This window comes from Protopterus annectens, chromosome 10.part0 (genome assembly GCF_019279795.1).
Source record: "Protopterus annectens isolate FY-2018-M chromosome 10.part0, PAN1.0, whole genome shotgun sequence".
In the NCBI taxonomy this organism is placed as follows: Eukaryota; Metazoa; Chordata; order Ceratodontiformes; family Protopteridae; genus Protopterus; species Protopterus annectens.
In genome coordinates, this window is record NC_056744.1 from 1,764,461,284 (window position 1) to 1,764,480,897 (window position 19,614).

The following is a 19,614-nucleotide window of genomic DNA, read 5'->3' on the forward strand; positions in this document are numbered from 1 at the left end:
CTGGTGACACCTGCTGTAGCACTTGCAACAGGGGCTTGATGGGCAGCAGTCATCTGTTGAGCACACTTGTCCATCTGCCTGTGTGTGACCTCACCTGCTGTCTGCCTATGGCTGTTGTCTACACTCACACTCACCATACTCAACACACTAGCCTGTTCCATGCCACCACCCTTAACCTGTCCATTATTCATGGCTGCTAGGGACTGGATATGTGTGGGCATACTGACTGTGTGCAGGGACATAGTGGGAGAAAGTGGGATACCAATCAATGGCATGGATTCAGGCACCAACAACCCCACCTGTGCCTCACTATGACTACCATCATCATGGGAGTCCACTGAGAGACTGACATCAGGTTATGAGGGGGAGGGACACAAACCCCTGTGTTCACCTGCGAGGGGAAGAAAACATATGTAAATGAATACCCTGTGGTATTATCTTTGCTGATACACACATACACACACACACACACACACACACACACACACACACACACACACACACACACACACACTCCTGGTACAGACTGGCACAGCTGTGATACCTATGGGCCCTTTAGGGCAGACCTTACGGTAGTTTTGCCTGCCAAAATCCATCTCTTTCACTGCTACTGTAAGGCTCACAACAAAGGGTGGCAAATCCTACTGTGTGATGAGCCTAGTAGCAGAATGGTAATTGTGGCTAAGACCAAGGCTATTGGACTGAGCTATACAGTGTCACCAAGTGCATATGCACGTACTGTAATAGCTGACTTACTGCTATACAGACCACACACAATGACAAGGTGTAAAGATATGTCATGATAACTGATGAGGGGACAAGACTGTACATTATCACTGCAGTACCTACACAGTTCAGACTCACATGGATTCATTTCAGACAACATTGCAGGGCAGTCTGCAATACATACAGGAAACATGTAAAGTACTAGGTGCATAGCCTCATAAGATGATGCCAGGCTATTGGCCCTGATGCCCTTATAAGCCTGGCCCAGACTTTCGCCCATGTCCCTTCCAAGCCAGCATCTGTTTCCCCTGTCCAGCTGGGACACAAACAGGATCCCAGGGGTGTCCCATCCATTTCCCATCCAGTCACCCAGCTTCTTCTTCAAGAGGGCTATACACGTACTCTGCTAGACATGGGTGGGGATTATATTTTACAGATGGGATATTGTGTGGGACAATACACGATCCCGCCAACAAGTAATATACATGTCACAGACCAGGTGAGGGCCTTGCGTGCATGATGCATGAGTGGGGTTTGTCTTACAGATATGCAGAAATGCCATCAGGGCTGGTTTGGAAATGGCCTTGTATGCCAAACACAGGTCATCTATGATCAGTCTGCATGAGACTAAGTACAGGGATAGGGCTTTCAGCCTACCTGTATTGGATAGGTGTTACAGACCCTGGATTTGCCTGTTCAGGAACCTCTGTGGTCTCTGTAATTGCTGCAATTGCTTGGCAAGGTACATGCCAAAGGAGCCATTGTACTTGGTCATGTGTCTGATAAGGGTGGAGTAGAGGGATGTTGTGGCCTCCTGGTTCCTGGATGACATACCCATATTTGTGAGGTGGGCCATGTAAACAGCCTTCCATACAATGGTGCCCAAACAGTGGGAAACTGTCAGGTTGCTACCAACCTTGGTGCACAAGTCACCTCACACCTGATTGCATTCTCAGTATATTATTACTGTCATAAATAGTGTGTATGACATCTGCTACAGCAGAGATAATGATGCCTCTCTTGGCATTCAGTTTGCAGAAATGCTTCTGGCACCAGTCATTAATTGGGTCAGGGCCTCTTGGGGGATGCTCACATCAGTAGGGGAATGAAAGACAGTGGCCAGCTTGCAAGCATCTGTACACCTGGTCAGCCACAGACCACTGCTTTTTGGACAGGGGGGTGATGTTTACACTTCACCTGTCTGTAGCCAGTTGCCTATATTTATGCCATATGTGTATGTGGTGTTATTGACTACCACTACAGAGCAGATTTGTGTGTTGCATCTGGGATTGCAGACACATGTGTGGAAGGCCTAGTGATGGGCCTTGGTGGATGTGTCCAATTTGCACTCAAAGATAGCCTTAGTGTAATTCACCTTTGACCTTATTTGCTTGTGCAGACCAAGGTAACATTGCTTTCAGTAAGGCACCTGTTCTTTCTTAGCCCTGTCTAGCAATTATTTCAACCTATTATGGTACTTGTGCATTGCTGCTGTCCACCACAGATGTTTACCCTACCTTGAGGATATGATGTTGTCCTGTCAGGTATTGCTGAGTCCATGCAGCTATGTAGGTGCCCACATAGTACTGTGGTGTGGGCCTGGACACTACTGCTAGTTCCAACTGATGGGACATTGGCTGCAAAGCTACTTCTACCTGCTATGAGGAGATTTATAGTCATTTGTGTACAGTTAATTTTGTTTGACCCTGACAAGGGGGGCAGGGGAAATGGTGACCTGAACAGTGATGGCTAAGTGGTCAGATCTTACCAAGGAGGATAACACTGTAGGAGTGCTATAGTGACTACTCATGTTGGTTAGGACCAGGTGCAGAATATTTCCACCTTTTATAGGAGCATTGACTGGCTGATCCACTGCATTGCTATTGACAAAGCCAAGCAATCTCTATGTGTTCATGTTCAGGTGGCATAGGTCATGCACAGTATGATTGGGTAGTTGACGTCACCCAGGAGCAGGGTAGATGATTGAATCCTGACAGACTCCAGCAAGTCCCAGTAGGTGTGGTGGGTGTCCGTAGTCATGGTTGGAAGCCTGTAGCTAGCTATGATTTGAGTAGGTGTTTTGTCAACTGGTAACTGCACTTCAGATGTCTCCCATGTGTCATACTGTTTGGCCAGCCTGGAGGTGTGCATGTGTATGGTAATTGTTTAAAACTCCACCTCCTGTGACTTTGAAGCCCTCCGTTTGGGGTCCAAACGTATGATAGGATGAGTAACCTGGCAAGGTAGTGTGCTCTCCATAGCTGCAAAGCAGGTGTCAGTCACTGTACAGATGTCAGCATCCTACAGGACAAGGTGCACATGCATTGACATGGGTTACATGCCAAGACACCTAGGTTCTGTTAGAGCAAGACATCTGCACAAAGACACACATCACTGGTGGGCAAAAGCCAGAAAATAGTGTCACTTTATGAATATAGCTGAAACACACTTGGTTGCCAGCAAAGACGGTGTAGCATTCACAGGTCTACTCTGCAGGATATGACATCTGACAATCAAATGTATGCTACTATGTTATGACTTTAGCCTTTAATGGGTTGCCAGTGATGTGCCAAACAATACACAACTGTATGAGGCATTGACTACAAATATGAGGTAGATGCGATTGGTCTGCAAAACTCTTGACAGTTGTCAGGTATGGGCTCAGTATGTACAGTTCAACACACACTTCTGTGCCTGTTGTGTACTATATACATACCCTATATAAGTCTCTTACATTTGTAAGACAAGAATATGTATCATAGTAGCATTCACAGGTGACATATGAATATTTACAACATCCCAGGTAGCTGGCCTAGCAGTGTCACACTCAGTATTAGACAACAGACATTCCAGTAGTAGTCATACATGAGCTGACCTTTGCTGGGGTGACTCAGGGGCCAGAGATGTGATCTATGTCAATGCAGACAAGGCAAGCAGGAATGACCACAGGTGCTGGACAGCAGCATGTGAGTCCAGCAGGTCTTGTTGCAACTTAGTGTTTAACTTCCTTTTTGACATTATTGCATCCCATTACAAGCTTACGTGATTGACATACCTGTAACAGTGCTGAAGAGTTTCCTCAGAATAAAGCAAATTGTTAGGTTTGTGTAGTTGCAGTCTGTCTTTGTGTAGATGGGTTCAGACCTGTGCTGCATAGGCAGCAGCTTGCCTTTTGTAGGTAATGTTCATGAGCAGGTGATGGCCTGTGCACCAATTGGTGTCTCCCACTTGCTACTTGCATCCAGAGTAGCTGTGTTGTCTTTCCATTAGCCAATGCCATAGCAACACAGTGTTATAATTAAGTCCTTCATATGGACCTTGCTCCTTTCCCTTGCCTGTTTGGAGGTCCTTATGGAGGTGTGGGGGCTACAGCTTCACAGATGGTAGGTGAAAATACCTCTCAGGACAAGACATCTAAAGACAGCTCAGCAACATTGGGGACAAAGCTCCAGAATTGGGTACAGATTGTAAGTATTGCTGTTATACACAGAGGATTGCTAGATTAACAGGGTTTGTCGGGACATACATTTTCTGCATGACTTGATGTCTGACAGTGATATGTCTCTGACATGCCTCTCAGCAGTCCAGATGTCCACAGACTGCCCAGAGGTTTGCCTGCTATGTTTGATCTGTTCCTCAGACAATGTCTGTTTTTGAGAAATCAGTAGGATAATGTGAGGATTGTAGTCAGTAAATGTTGACATCCATTAGTGTTTTAGACATCATATCCTTCAGGGATGTTATGTTACAGCAAACCCTCTACCAGCAACTGTTTCAGTTTGTAACACCATTATGTGACATATGTCCCTCTTTTCGGCCTCCTGTCCTCCAAGTATGTCATGCTTTTTCCAGATATCTTGCAGTAAGAGGTTCAAAGGTATGGTATATCACTATTTAGTGACTGCACTCCTGATATCATCCCAGTGACTTAGTAGACTCCTGGAAGTGGTATGCACCAGTGGCCATAAATATGGTCTCAGGGTCTATATCATATGAGTGAATCGCACAAATTGCGAATGCTCATAATATCGAACATACCAGACCTCGAAGCATTTTTTTCTGAGATCACAGACAGTGAAGAATGGGATATTTGCCCTTTCCTCACTGTAGTGCAATCTTGGAGTTGGAATATATTTTTAGTGGGGGTGTGGGGAGTGCAGCCCCTCACAATAGGAAGTTCGAGGTCTGGTACGTTTGATATTATGAGCATTCATAATTTGTGCAATTCTCTCATATGATATAGACCCATGGTCCCACACCCTGGACATTCTGCGGAAATCTGTACAGTTGAGAGTTAATGTCTGGCCATTGTTAACAGACTGCCAAGATTGTGTAGCAGTGTTTTGTGTAAATGTTTGTTGGGCTGAGTAAGGATAGTAGCAGATGTAAGTGTCATAGATCCTTTTTCTAGATGACTGTGCATGCTGCTACAGTTGCTGGTGGTCTATCAGGTGTATATGTTTGTAGGGGCAGAATGAGAAATATCCTGTAATACCTCAGGATTCCCAGCAGACTGTGAGTTGGGCCAGTATATGTCAGTGTAGTGTGTGACTGGCAATCAGGATATGTTTGTTCAAACAGTCATTCTACTCTAGAGTTCATTTGGGGTACTGGTATATTGCTGTGACTATAGTGCAAATGGTTGTGGGTGGACATTTTCGCACCGATATCTACTTTTCCCTACAGTTCCATCCCTGTAGTGCATGATATATTTGGAAATACATGGGTAATTCCCCAGAACTGATTTAGGGTAGTGTTGTGTTGGCCTTACTGTGGTTCTGAAGGTGCTGGGTGAAATGGTCGGCAGTTCTCACTGTTTTTTTCTCTTCTGTTACATGACTGCAGTCATACCTTTCCACTGTCCAGATGTCTAGACACTGTCCAAATGTGTGGCTGATATGTTTGGTCTGTTCCCCATAAAAGTTGTGGGTTTCTGACAAATCACTGGGATGATGAGAGCATTGACATCAGTAAATGATGACAATCATTTGTGTTTCAGACCTGGAATCTATCAGGAATTATATAAGTCAAACCATGCTACTCTAGCAGACTTCTACATGTATAACAGCCATATTTCAATTATCTCACTATTGTTTGCCCTTTATCCCCCCACTTCATCTGGCTTTTTGCAGATGTCTTGCAGTATGATTTTGGTTTTATTTATATATATATATATATATATATATGTATATATATATATATATATATATATATATATATATATATATATATATATTTCACTATATACTGCATTGTAGATCTGTACTCACCAGCCTGTCAGCACAGCCTTGTCAGTCTGTCCGCATGGGCCTCAGCATTGCTAGCCCTCTCTGCTGAAGCAGTAGGGGGAGAAAACAAACATTATGCATACCTGTTTATCACATACTCTGGCTAGAATTTGGTACAGCTGTATCTGGGATACTTACAAACTAATGGAGCATGGTTGTCCCAAGCATCTTGGATCCATTGGGCCAAGAGCATCCCCTTTCTCCGCTTCAGGTCAGCATAGTGATGCCGTACCTGCTCACCAGTTTGGGCAATGTCAGTGGCACTGGTGAGATTGTGTGCCAGATGGTCCCAGGCCTCTGCTTTATACTGTCAGCCCTGGTACTGGCCCTGCAGCAGTCTGTCATCATGGTTTGTTACAAGGAGCCCAGCCATGACTTTGAACTCCAAAATGTCCCAGCGCTGCATCCAAAAGTGTGAGCCCTCACCAACACCTGTCATAGTTCCTACTTAGAGAAAGCTACAACAGATTCTGACTGTATTCCCGCCTGCACCATTTAAATAAGGCTATAGTCCCACTCTTTGCCATCATTGGACCATTGAAAATGCTAATCTCAGCTAAGCAGTGCACAAATCCGCTAAACTGGGTTGAACAGTGCTTAAAGGGGTAATTGCTGAGCATTGCTTAACAGTGCACAAATCCGCTTAGCTGAGCTGACTGCTGCTTAGCATTTACGTCTAAGGAATGCTTAAGCCAGCTAGGTATTGCTGAGCACTGCTAACTATTACTCACTTTTCATCTTTAGGGAATATCAAAATAATGACTTTTAATTAATCATTACTGACATATTAGTAAGTGTATATGATTTACTTTACATGACGTCCCTCTATGTACTTTCATTAAATTATCATGGGGTGTGACTATACTATATGGGACACTTCTGTATACATGGGTGATTTCACATGTTATATGCACTCACACTTCCATTGTAGAACAGACACACTACCCTGGTTGACAAATATCAATTACTACATAATTTAAAATTAAAATAATAATTTTAACACTGCTTTCCCATGTATAGATAAAGCGCCTGTCTTTGTACTCGAACAATGAATGCTTGCATGCAAAGCCAAAACTCTAACCACGACGCTATCTCAGTGTTAAGATTTTAGCTGTATATTTTTATTTATCTCCTATGGAATGTTTAAGCAATGCTGAGCAGAGGGCCATAACACACACACCTGCTCAACTATGCTTAAAAATACCTGAGAATGGAAAAAAAAATAATCAACCCACTTTATTTACATGTATCTGTACTCCTTGTCAGTCACAGTAAGGGAAATTGTAAGGGGACACATAGGGACAGATTTTAATTATTGCTCTTACAAACTTATAAAGTGTGACTGGTTTTCTAGAAAATCACTGGAAAATCACTCAGGGTTTAAGTCAGAACATACTGACAAACATTTGGGTTTCAAACTTCATACCCTTCAGGAAATCATTGCTAATGCAAACCTTTTATTCTATCAACTTTCCAAGTTTGTAAGTGCAATATTTAAAAAGAGTCCCTATTTTTGTGCCTTTGTCCACCCATTATTTATGGCTTTGTACAGCTTTCTTGCTCTAGGAGGTTGAGAGGCATGTGAAGCAGGCATCTGGACATTCTGCTGAAACCTGTACAGTTGAGGAGTATGGCCATACAGCATTTTGACAATGCAAGAGGTGTGTGAAAGCACCTGTCACACACCCCCTGTATTGCTTCCTTTTGGGATGGGTGCTTTCAGAGTCTGTGTTCACTGAAAGCACTTTCAGAGTGCCGTACGGCACTTTGACATTGCATGGGCTGTGTGACAGGACCTGTCACACACCCCCTGCATGGCTTCCTATCCAGACGTCCTGCTGTCAGTGTCCACAGACACCAAAAGCACTTGCTATCTATTTCAGTGTCCACGGACACTGAAATACTTTTAAAAAGTGACATATGGCACTTTCTCAGTGCAGGGGGTGAGTTAGATGTGTGTGCACTACTTGAACATGTCCCCTGCACTCAGTAGTGTTCATGTCCATTTAGCCTTAGGAGCAGAGCGCCTTCATGAATATGCAAGGTGTGCTGCTGTTAAAGCTAAGGGTAAACAGACAGTTCACTCCATGCAGGAGTAGCACTATTCCTGCATGGAGTTTATTGAATATTGGGGAGTGTGTTTTCTATAGCTGGAAAGACTACAGATGTGGTACAATAGATAGGGCCAGTGTTACCATTTTGAGGGCCCTCAGCAAATGTCAAGTACACTAAAACTACCCTATCTATTTACCCTTACACCTCTAGTCTTACCTATTTACCTTACCTTATCCACCTACACCACCTTTCTCTCTATCCCTCTACGCTACCAACCATTGCTGCAACTATCCTCCCTGGACAACTTCCACTTTCTCATGCCCCTACCTCTAGTCAGTTAACTACTTATTAACTGTCATCTCTTTGTAAACACCCTTAGTAGCCTTTAAAATATAACCCAACTTACAGTTTGCATATAGTCCTTACCTTTTGCTACATATGTACATAACATAATGGCTTAATTTACATACATACACAACCTAAATGTTCCACTCTTTACCCAAGCTGCTTACTGCTTTACCTGTCAACTCTGTTATGAGCTGTTCCACTCATATTCAAGCTTCTTACTGCTTAATACCTGTTAACTCTGATATGTATTTATATCCCATATTTGTTTTAAAGCTATGTCCATGATTGTTACTGCATTGCCTTATAGCTCTTTATACAATTGTATTTGTACTTCTGCATTTCTATTGTATGTGTATTACTTGTAATTTGCATGTGGAGCTTTTCTCCCCAAACATCCACTGAGTATGAGCTCACCTAGGCCCAGTGGACCTGCCCGGTAAACAAATGCAATAAATAAATAAGTCAGGGCCCTCTAAGCACTTCCAGTCTAAGTATCACTCTGACACTCCCACCCCTCCTAAGCAACCTTTTATTTCATGCTGTAAATTTTTAGGAGTAGCATGCACAGAATTACCTGCAGCTACAATGGTCTTCCATTATTACACACCTATGTACCACACTATGTTGGCCCATCTCAGAAAGGGACAGTCACAGCTACTGGCATTTTGTTGCAACAATGATACATTATGACAACTAGTACAGAGCTGGACTTAGATTAAATGGCACTGTAGGCAATGCCTACTGTTTCAGCCCCCCCCAACCACATACATCCTCCAGTGCTCCCTTCTGCCCCGGCTTTCTTTCGTTTTTCACACTTTGATTTATTCTTCAGCTTGTAAGTGAAGCCGTAACTACCTACATTCTCTGAAGTGCATTTTAAAGTTTTTTTCTTCTCTTTATACAAGTTTCTCATACAATGATGGCTTGAACAGAAATTATGAATAAGGAAATTCAGTGTTGCTCTTCAGTTTTAATTTTCCTAGCATCCTTTCAACATACCTTTCCTGACCAGGACAGCTCAGTAATAGTCATTTAGGAAATAACTCAGTTAAGCTATTGACTCCAGTATCTGGTGTTCTGACAGTATTTATAAAACTGCCTGAAAGAGAAAACCATCTCTGAAGACAGGGAACATCAACTTTTCTTAAAATCCAAAGTTTGCACTGAGATCAGTCAGCCTGGGCTGATGATCTCTCTAGTTCTTACTTTACTTATGTTCATTATCATCTTTATCCTAACAGGGACACATCACAGCCCTGTTCAGGTATAAAGATCATAATCAGAGAATTAATATGTTCTTTTCTCTTCATTTTTCCCAACCAGCAGCAGCTTTTGTAGGCCCCCCACACACAGTCAAGGATGATTGGGGGGGGTTGGGCTCCTGCAGCCACAGGTATAGCAGGGCCCTAAAGTTGGCTATATTTTTAGTTTTAGTGGACCGAATGGTACCGCGGTGGTGGTGCTGCAGTAGCGTTGTCACTTCACAGTCAGACGCTGTCCGGTTCGATTCTCAGCTAGAGCGTCTTCTGTGTGGAGACATGCGTGAATGGGCATACCTTCGTTGAAGGTTCTGCATCAGGGTTGGTAACTCGGCATGTAAAAATCAACTACCAATCATTAGCGGACCGGAGTTCTGCTGTGGCGACCCCTAACCGGGAAAAAGCCAAAAGACACAACAGTGGACAGAATGGTCACTAGCAAGTTTAAACTAGACACTCTGTCAGTTGTAAAACATTTAATGGAATTGTGAATTTTTAATGGAATTACCTGATAACATGCAGTTACTATAACCAGAATTATCTCTGAATTTTAACTGAGATACAAATAAGAATTATTATTACCCCCTGGTGTATTACATATAAAAGATTTCTGTACTAGCTTTTGTAGGTTTGACAGACCTGTTACAGCATATCATGATAAGATAACTTGCTGTGATTGTGGGCCCTCCCTCCAGGAACAGGGGACCCCCAGTAACTGCATGGCTCTCTAAAGCCAGGTATGTAGATAAGGTAAATGCTATCAGCATAATTTAACAAATATATAGGTACAAAGGCCATCACAAATACAGGGTGCATCAACAGGGACTTATTTTAATAGATTGCTGATTTTTTTCTAAAAAGATGGAATGGACAGACCACGATGCTTTGCCAGAGATGGTCTGCATCTGTCTCACTTGGGCTTCAGGCTTCTGGTGAAAGCTCTTGCCTCCCCATAGTGCCTTTTAAGGAAAAGTGATGAGGTTAAAACTACCAACATAACAATTTCAACAAAACACAAATAAAAGGTCATGCTGCTAAACTGTAGGAGTCTAAACATGAAATTGCACTCATTGCAAGCATTCTTAACCCTAGAAAATGCTGACATCTGCACAGTCACAGAAACCTAGTTCAAAGCTGCAGAGAGCACCCTAGCTTTACCTGGTTACGTATCCTGTCATACATTCAGACCCCAAATCGTGGGCAGTAAAGCCAAAGGAGGTGGAGTTTCAATATATATTAAAGACATAAACACCTCCAGGCTGGTCAAACAGTATGATGTACAGGAGACACTCCAGGTGCAGTTAACCATTGACAAGAGCCCTATTCAAATCATAGCTAGCTACTGGTCCCCAAATCTGACTCAAGATGCCCAATCCACCTATCTGGATCTCTTTGAATCTATCAAAATTCAACCCCTTTACACTGATCCAGGGTGACTTTAACTACCCAAACATAGATTGGAAGAACTACTCATGCCAGAACACAAATGCCCAAAGATTCCTCAATTTTGTCAATGCAAACAACTTGGAACAGCTAGTTGATACCCCCTCAAGAGGTGATAATATCTTAGACTTGGTATTAACCAACATGAGTAACCACTGCAGCATCCCTGCAGTATCATCCTCCCTGGTAAGATCTGACCATAAAGCGGTCACTTTCGAAGTCAGGATCTCCCTTGACCCCCCTCTAGTTAGGGTCAAACAAAAAACTTTTCCAAAGCTGATTACAGTCTTCTGAGGGATGGTATAAACAGCTTCAAAGCCTCTTCCCCCTCTGTAGGAACTGGCACCAATATCCAAAACTACACCAAAGCACTATACGAGTATTTACATAGATGCATGAAATCAAGAATACCCAACAGGACTAAATCATCCTTTGCAAGGAAGACTAAACCTGTCTGGTGGACATCTACAATAAATAAACTCTATAACCAAATGAAAAAATTGCTGTCCAGGACCAAGAAGGAGCAGGTGCCCAATTGGAAGCAATCTCTCCTTAGCCTGAACAAGCAGATGAGACCACTAGTTAAATCCTCCAAAGCAAACTTCGAGTTTAGATTGGCCACATCTACTACAAACAATCATAAGGCCTTCTTTACATATGTCTGTATCCTCAAAGGAAGCACCCTGATCTGTTCAGAACTGTTGGTCAAAGACACCACATATACAAATGCCATAGATATAGCAAACTTACTGGCTGACAGATTCAGCGGAAACTTCACCCCCTCTCCCCCCATCAGTAAATCAGAACATTCCCAGTACCTGCCCCCTTCCATTTATATCTAGGGAACATGTGATCACTGCTCTGTCAAAGGCAAAAATACAGCCTCCATGGGAACAGATAACATCCCAGGCTGCATCCTACATGAACTCAGGCATGAACCTGCAGCACCATTAGGCACTGTATTCAACCAAAGCCAGAGTACCAGCTTTGTCCCAGCAGAGTGGAGGATAGCCACTGTCATCCCTTTGCACAAAGGTGGAGCGTCCATTAATCTGGGAAATTATAGACCCATCAGCCTAACTAGCCTGATCTGCAAGGCCATGGGATGGATTGTTAAGGACCTCATTAACAAGGATATTGGCAACCTCCAAGCAAACAATCCCATACAGCTTGGATTCATCAAGGGGAGGTCATGTCTGTTAAATTTGGCCAACTTCTTTGAGACAGTCACCAAAGCCATGGATGAGGGGAAGATGGTGCACACCACCTACCTTGACCTGGCCAAAGCCTTCAATACTATTCTTCACTCCAGCATAATAGATAAACTCTCTCAACTAGGCATCAATCTGTATGTTACCAGATGGGTAGCAAACTGGCTCACTGATAGAACCCACCTAGTCAAAACAGGAAAAGCCACCTCAAGCAGTAGACCCATAACAAGAGGCGTACCCCAGGGTTCAGTCTTGGGGCCCCTGTTATTTGGGATTTTTTTTTTGAGGTACAGCCCAAAACCAGTGGACTATAGCTGACCAAGTTTGCAGATGACTGCAAGCTAGGTGCTGTCATCAGTTCCCCTAGTGATGTGGACATCTTCCAAGAAGGTCTCACCCAAACAAATGACTGGTGCCAGAAACATGGCCTCAAGCTGAATACCACAATATGCAGCATCATCCCCTTTGGGGAGAGTGATGTCCCCACAAATTATCACATTAATAACAATGTCCTAAGCACACAATCAGTTGTGAGGGATTTGGACTCCCAGGTTGATAGCAACCTCACTTTTGACTACCATGTTGCTTCCGTTGTACGGAAAGCTTTCTACATGGCCCACCTCATAAGTAAGGGTATCTCATTCAGGGACAGGGAGGTCATAACACCCCTGCGTTCTTCCTTCATAAGGCCCATTATTGAGTAAAATGCCCCTTTCAACATGTACCTTGCAAAGCACATGCAGCAGCTGGGGAGACTGCAGAGGTTCCTCACCAGGAGAATCCAGGTCCTCAAACATCCACCATATACAGATAGGCTAAAACTCTTATCCCTCTACTCAGTTTCATACAGACTTCTCAGAGGTGACCTCTGTCTGGCATACAAGGCGATCTCGGACCACGTCTTGATGGGACTGCTGCATATCTGCAAGTCAAGCTCCACTCGAGTAACCCACATGCATGGCCTCAACCTGGTCTGTGACATCAATAAGACTTGCTGGCAGGACATATTTGTGTCCCAGAGACTCCCAATCTGTGGAATAGACTCCCTCTCCATGTCAAGCAGAGTACCTCTTTTCCCCTTTTTAAATGAAACCTGGACCATGTCCCTGCTGGACAGGGGCATCAGGTGCTGACTTATCTAAACATGGGCTAAACTCTTGGTTGAGCTTATACGGGCCTCAGGGCCAATAGCATAATAACTTCCTATGATCCTATGAGCCTATAAATACTGTGGGTACAATGGGGTGAAGAGAACAGCTGATATATCTATTATTCACTAGGTCATATAAATATGGGGAGATTCCTCAAGATTGGAGACATGCACTTATTAAACCTGTCTTTAAGGGAAAGGGGAGTAGGACAAACCCAGAATCATATAGACCCCTAAGTCTACTTTCATGTTGTGGAAAAATAATGGAGAAGGTAATATTGGATAAGGTATTGTCAGAACTGGATAGGTTGGGACTTGAAACCATATATCAGCATGCATATGTTGAAAATAGATCTATTACCACCTGTAACATGATGTTCTATAGTCCCATCAATGAATGAAAAATTGTGCTATGATGTGATTTATATAGATTTAACTTCAGCATTTGACAGGGTCATACACAAAACACTGATCAGTAAATTAGTACAACTAGGTATTGATGTACTCTTGATAAGATGGATAGCTGCATGGCTTACAAATAGGACATGGCAAGTATCACACACCAACTGGACAGGTGAAATCCTTGGTTACAGTCAGAGTGTCCCACAGGGGTCTGTCCTAGGCCCTTACTTGTTTAGATTGTATCTTTCAGACCTAACTTTTTCATCTGAGGTGTCTATATGCTGACAACCTGAAATTGGGTAAACTGATTACAAGTTTTACAGATAAGGCATGTCTGCAAAATAATTTGACTAAATTGACCATTTGAGCACAGGAGAATGATATGTTGATAAATACATCAAAAACTAAGCACATGAGATTTGGGAAGCGTAAACTGAAAGGTGAATATTTAATACAGCACACAATGATTGAAACTGTAGAGTCATTTAAGGACCTGGGTATATGGGTAGATTCAGCTATGAGTTTTTCTAATCATATCAACCAAGTGGCTAATGATAGTTATAGAACTATAGGTTGTATAAAAAGATTTACAAAGTCTAAGAAACCAAACATAATGAAGTCATTGTTTGTTAGTTACATTAGACCCAAACTTGAGTATGAAATAACAATATGGAAACCCTATAGGAAAACAAGCATGAATAAACTGGAAAGAGTACAGCGGAAATATACCAAGGGCAGCCATGGATGTGAAAATCTAAGTTATTATGAAAGACTAAAATATCTGAACTTGTACAGTGTCTCTTACAGATATTTAAGAGTAGATCTTATTCAGGTATATAGGGCATTTAGGGAAAACTACCTCTGAGAATGTTTGGGGTTATCAAAAAGTACTAGAGAATAATCAGATAACCTATGTAGAAGATTCTATAGGAATGAGAAGTGCACTAATTGGTTCTCAGATAGACTAGCTGATGCTTGGAAGAGACTACCAAATTAGATTAAAGCAAGTACTAGTTTAGATATTTTTAAGAACAGCCTGGACATTTATTATGGGAACAAGTGTTTTGGTATATTGTTAAGCTAGAAGGGCATTAATGCCCGTGCTTGAAACATTTGTATGTATGTATGTATGTATGTATGCATGTATGAGTGAGTCAGAAGTGGTACTGGGTAGCTGGGAGAATTCATTTTAGGCATTTTGGGGGTATAAGTGAAAGTGAGGTCCATTTAATGATTTAATTTTCTTTTTTTTTTTTCTAAACATCTTTATTAAATTTTCACCTGTGACAAAGGCAATTTTACATTTATGTAAATGGAAAACATACAAAATGATACCACTTTAGTTGCAAACAGTTTACATCACAAACACCATTGAAACAACTGTAGTTGCAAACATTATGCATCGCTTATAAACCATCCAGTCATTGACAGTTAAGCATTATATGGCTCATTCAAATCCTGCCTCTTAAACCTCGTTCCTGCTGTGCATATATTGTTCCCACAATTCCCATTTTTCCTGTCTAGTTTGCTCCTTCCCTTTTCTAAAGATCCCAATTATCTGGTTTTGTTTGGAAAGTGATGAATTTTGGGTGTTTTTGTGGGAGGCGTGAAGCAAAACGTAATGGGTGAGTGATATGTAAGGGAGGTGGATATCGAGAGCAGATATCTGATCTGAAGAGCTGGCAATGATGAGGTTAAAAAGGAACTGGATATTTGTTTAAAATTTTGTCTGTTTGTACTACTGAGAACATTTTGGTCCATGAGATAATCATTGATTTTGCATTAACAGGGACTTAACAAGCTTGATACTTAAAGTCGTCTTTGTAATAATATTGTTAAAAGAGAGGCAAGTCTAATAGATAGTAGGTTAGATCTTTTTAATAGTTTTTCTATTTCTGAGTGCCGGGGGGGGGGGGGCAGTAGGCAATGGTTAGACAAGTAGAGGAGAAGTTGAAGGGGATGCTAACAAAAAGCCATTTGGGAATCATGGTCACTGGGTCAGATTATCTGGGATATTAAGTCCAGAGTTTTTGTAGGTTACCATAGCTATTCCATTGGTTTTTACTCCTGGTCAGACATATAGGCAGTGAAATGATATTTAAGGTTTAATGTATTATCTTTTATCCAGCAATGCATGATGGCTATTTTTACTGTGTAATACGTGTTTATGAAGGTATCCAATTGTAGCAGCTTTGCTTCTTCTGCTTCCTGCATTTAATAAGGCAGACTTGAGAAGATCTCATAGGATCTGTTATGATGTTTTAGATATAGCATACAAATGTAATAATGCAGACTTGAGAGGATCTCATAGGATCTGTTATGTTGTTTTAGATATAGTATACAAATGTAATAAGGCAGACTTGAGAGGATCTCATAGGATCTGTTATGTTGTTTTAGATATAGTATACAAATGTAATAAGGCAGACTTGAGAGGATCTCATAGGATCTGTTATGTTGTTTTAGATATAGTATAAGAATGTAATAATGCAGACTTGAGAGGATCTCATAGGATCTGTTATGTTGTTTTCGATATAGTATAGGAATGTAATAATGCAGACTTGAGAGGACCTTATAGGATCTGTTATGTTGTTTTAGATATAGTATAGGAATGTAATAATCCAGACTTGAGAGGATCTCATAGGATCTGTTATGTTGTTTTAGATATAGTATAAGAATGTAATAATGCAGACTTGAGAGGATCTCATAGGATCTGTTATGTTGTTTTAGATATAGTATAGGAATGTAATAATGCAGACTTGAGAGGATCTCATAGGATCTGTTATGTTGTTTTAGATATAGTATAGGAATGTAATAATCCAGACTTGAGAGGATCTCATAGGATCTGTTATGTTGTTTTAGACAGTATAGGGGAAGACAAGGTAGTGAGAGAGGTGAATCATATTTTGGTTCTATGTTGCTTTCTAGAAGACAAGTGTAGATTAGTGAAGAAATCTTAAAATTTTTCAGAGTATGCTGTCTGAGTTTTGAAGTTTGAGTGTTGACTATGTATGAGTATTCTAGAATAAATGGACTTAGTTAAGTGTATTTCTTTTGTATAATGTGTACAAATGGACATGAGGTGAGTGCTTTACAGTGCTTTGATGGACTACACTGAATGTGTGAGTATATGTATTAACAAGAAGTGGGTGTGTAGGTGGGGTACATAATGTGGATCTCTTTGTGCATTTTGCTAGGATATTGTAAAGTAAAATACGTGGCATTCTTATCCTTGGTTGAAAAGAAGGGGGAGGTTCTTTAATTACTGGGGGGGGGGGGGGCACAAGGGATAAAGCCAAAGGAGCATAAGAATGTGGACAGGAGAAAGACGAAGAAGAGTGTTCAGACGGAAAAATGGATGGAAAAGTACTTTGCACAGAACAGAAAGTTATTCTTTCAAACCAGAAAGGATAACTGAAGATGAGTAGCAAAGGATGTTAGAAGAACAGTGCCATGGGGAAGTTCCTGTCTCTGTGATCCAGGGAGTGAGAAGGAGAAACCATGGCCAACACTAACGGATGAAGGATGAAGGAAGAAATGGTATCAAGGGAAAGTTGGATGAAGCCTTTTCTGTTTATTTTAATTTAAGTTATTAATTTGTGAACCAGGTAACTGAACTGACTATCATGGAGTCTTCCGAGTCACAAAAGAGGCCAAGTGGACAATAAATTAAGTATATTGGAGCATGAGCCTATATTGTTACAAGTAGACTGAAGAAACAAAAAAATGGAAGATATCAGAGAAAGAGATATTAAATTAAAAACATTCCCTTACTGAAACAGGAATTAGTAGCTAAGTCCTTCCCTGATTAAAGACTTTCTAACCAACACAAGTTTTATAATACAAATAGGTTCATAGGTTGGTATTAGGCTATCGGCCCTAGGGCCTATACAAGCCTAGCCATAACAATTCCTTGGCTATTTGCCTGAAATCAACTCCTCATTGGTCAGATCCAACCATAAGCTAATCACCCTAGATATCCGCATCCCGCCCCCACCCACCATTAAGGAAACCACAGTAAAATATTTTTCCAAAGCCAACTTCATGCTTCTTAAGACAGAAGTGGTGAACTTCATGACACCCATGCATATGGACAATATAGTTATGACTGCTGAATCCTACACAAATGCACTCTATAAGCACTTACACAAGTGAATCCAGAGTGAGGGATGGAGTTGAAGGTCTTGGCGAGGTCCAGATAGGCTGTGTGGACCACCTTACCTTTGTCCACAGCTCTGGAGACTGATTCAAAGAAGTCAATCAGGTTCACGAGACAAGATCGACCCTTCACAAACCCAAATTTGCATGGGGTCCAGTGTTTGAAGGTTGCCAATATCTTTGTTTATAAGTTCCATGATAATACGCTCCATGGCCTTGCAGATCAGGCTCATCAGACTGATGGGGCAGTAGTTCCTGGGATCCAAGGTGGGTCCCCCCTTGTGGAGTGGGATAACTGTAACTATGCACCACTCAGTGGGCACAAAGCCTGAGGTGAGGCTATGATTAAACATGACACTTAGGTAAAGTGCCAGTTCATTTTGTAGTTCATGTAGTACACAGCCTGGGATGTTGTCTGGTCTCATGGATGCTGTATTCTTAGCTTTGGAGAGTGAGTTTTTTTACCTGTGCAGCCGCTATTACCAGAATTTGGCAATCTTTTGGTATTGAGATGGGCCCTTTAGGGGGTGAGGGGGGTGAAGTTTGCACTGAATTGATCTGCTAGGATATTGGCAATATTCTTGGGATCAGTACATTTAATGCCATTCTGTTGTAGTTCAGAGCAAATCTGAGTATTGCCATTTAGATTCTTGACATAGCTATAGAATGCCTTGTTGTTGTCTTTGGAATCTTTGGCAATTTTAGATGTCAGAACATCTTCTACCACCCTTCTGTTTAAAGGACTTCAGTTATCCATCTTCTCTTCCTTAATATTCTCACACTTCATAAATGACCTTCCAGCTAACCTCTCCTGTATCCCAACTGTCTTGTACGGTGATGACATGGTGATTTATAGATCTCCTCATTTACACATAATTATCCAAACCTCCAACAACTTTTCAACTGGCTATAAAATAACAAGTTACTATTAAAAGCACATAAATAGAACTCATAGTTTTAGGAAGAAAACTGAATTTCCCATTGTTCCACAAGACGAGGAAATACTTTGTAATAACCAAGAACCATTAAAGAGGCTAAATCCCTTCTGTTACCTTGATGTGTGGTTAGACCAACAGCTAAACTTTCAGAATCATGTAGAAATTGCTAAGGCCAATGTAAAGAAGTTCTCTTTCTGGTCAAGTAAATGTCCTGCTGTTTATCCCCAGCAGGTAATATGATAACACAAAAAGAAGTCGTCCTAAACCAGGTGGAATATGGATTCCCTATAAATTCAGCTGCATCCAGAAAGAACTTCCTCCTGTTAAAGTGTAACCAGCCACATTTCATTGTTCTTGTTCCTGAAAAAGAATCAAAACTGCTCACCTCTTAAAAATCTAAATGGCTACGTTAAACATGCAGGCATATTTTTTAACCTGCCTAACTTGCAAGTTAATTGCATTCCCTACCCTTGCCAGCTAACTCTCTCAGTGTGCTTCATATAACATCCCGAAAGTACTAGCACTCTCAGTTGCCACTTTACAAACACCTAGATCTAAGCTTTATTGCAAAACATATATATATATATATATATATATATATATATATATATATATATATATATATATATATATATATAT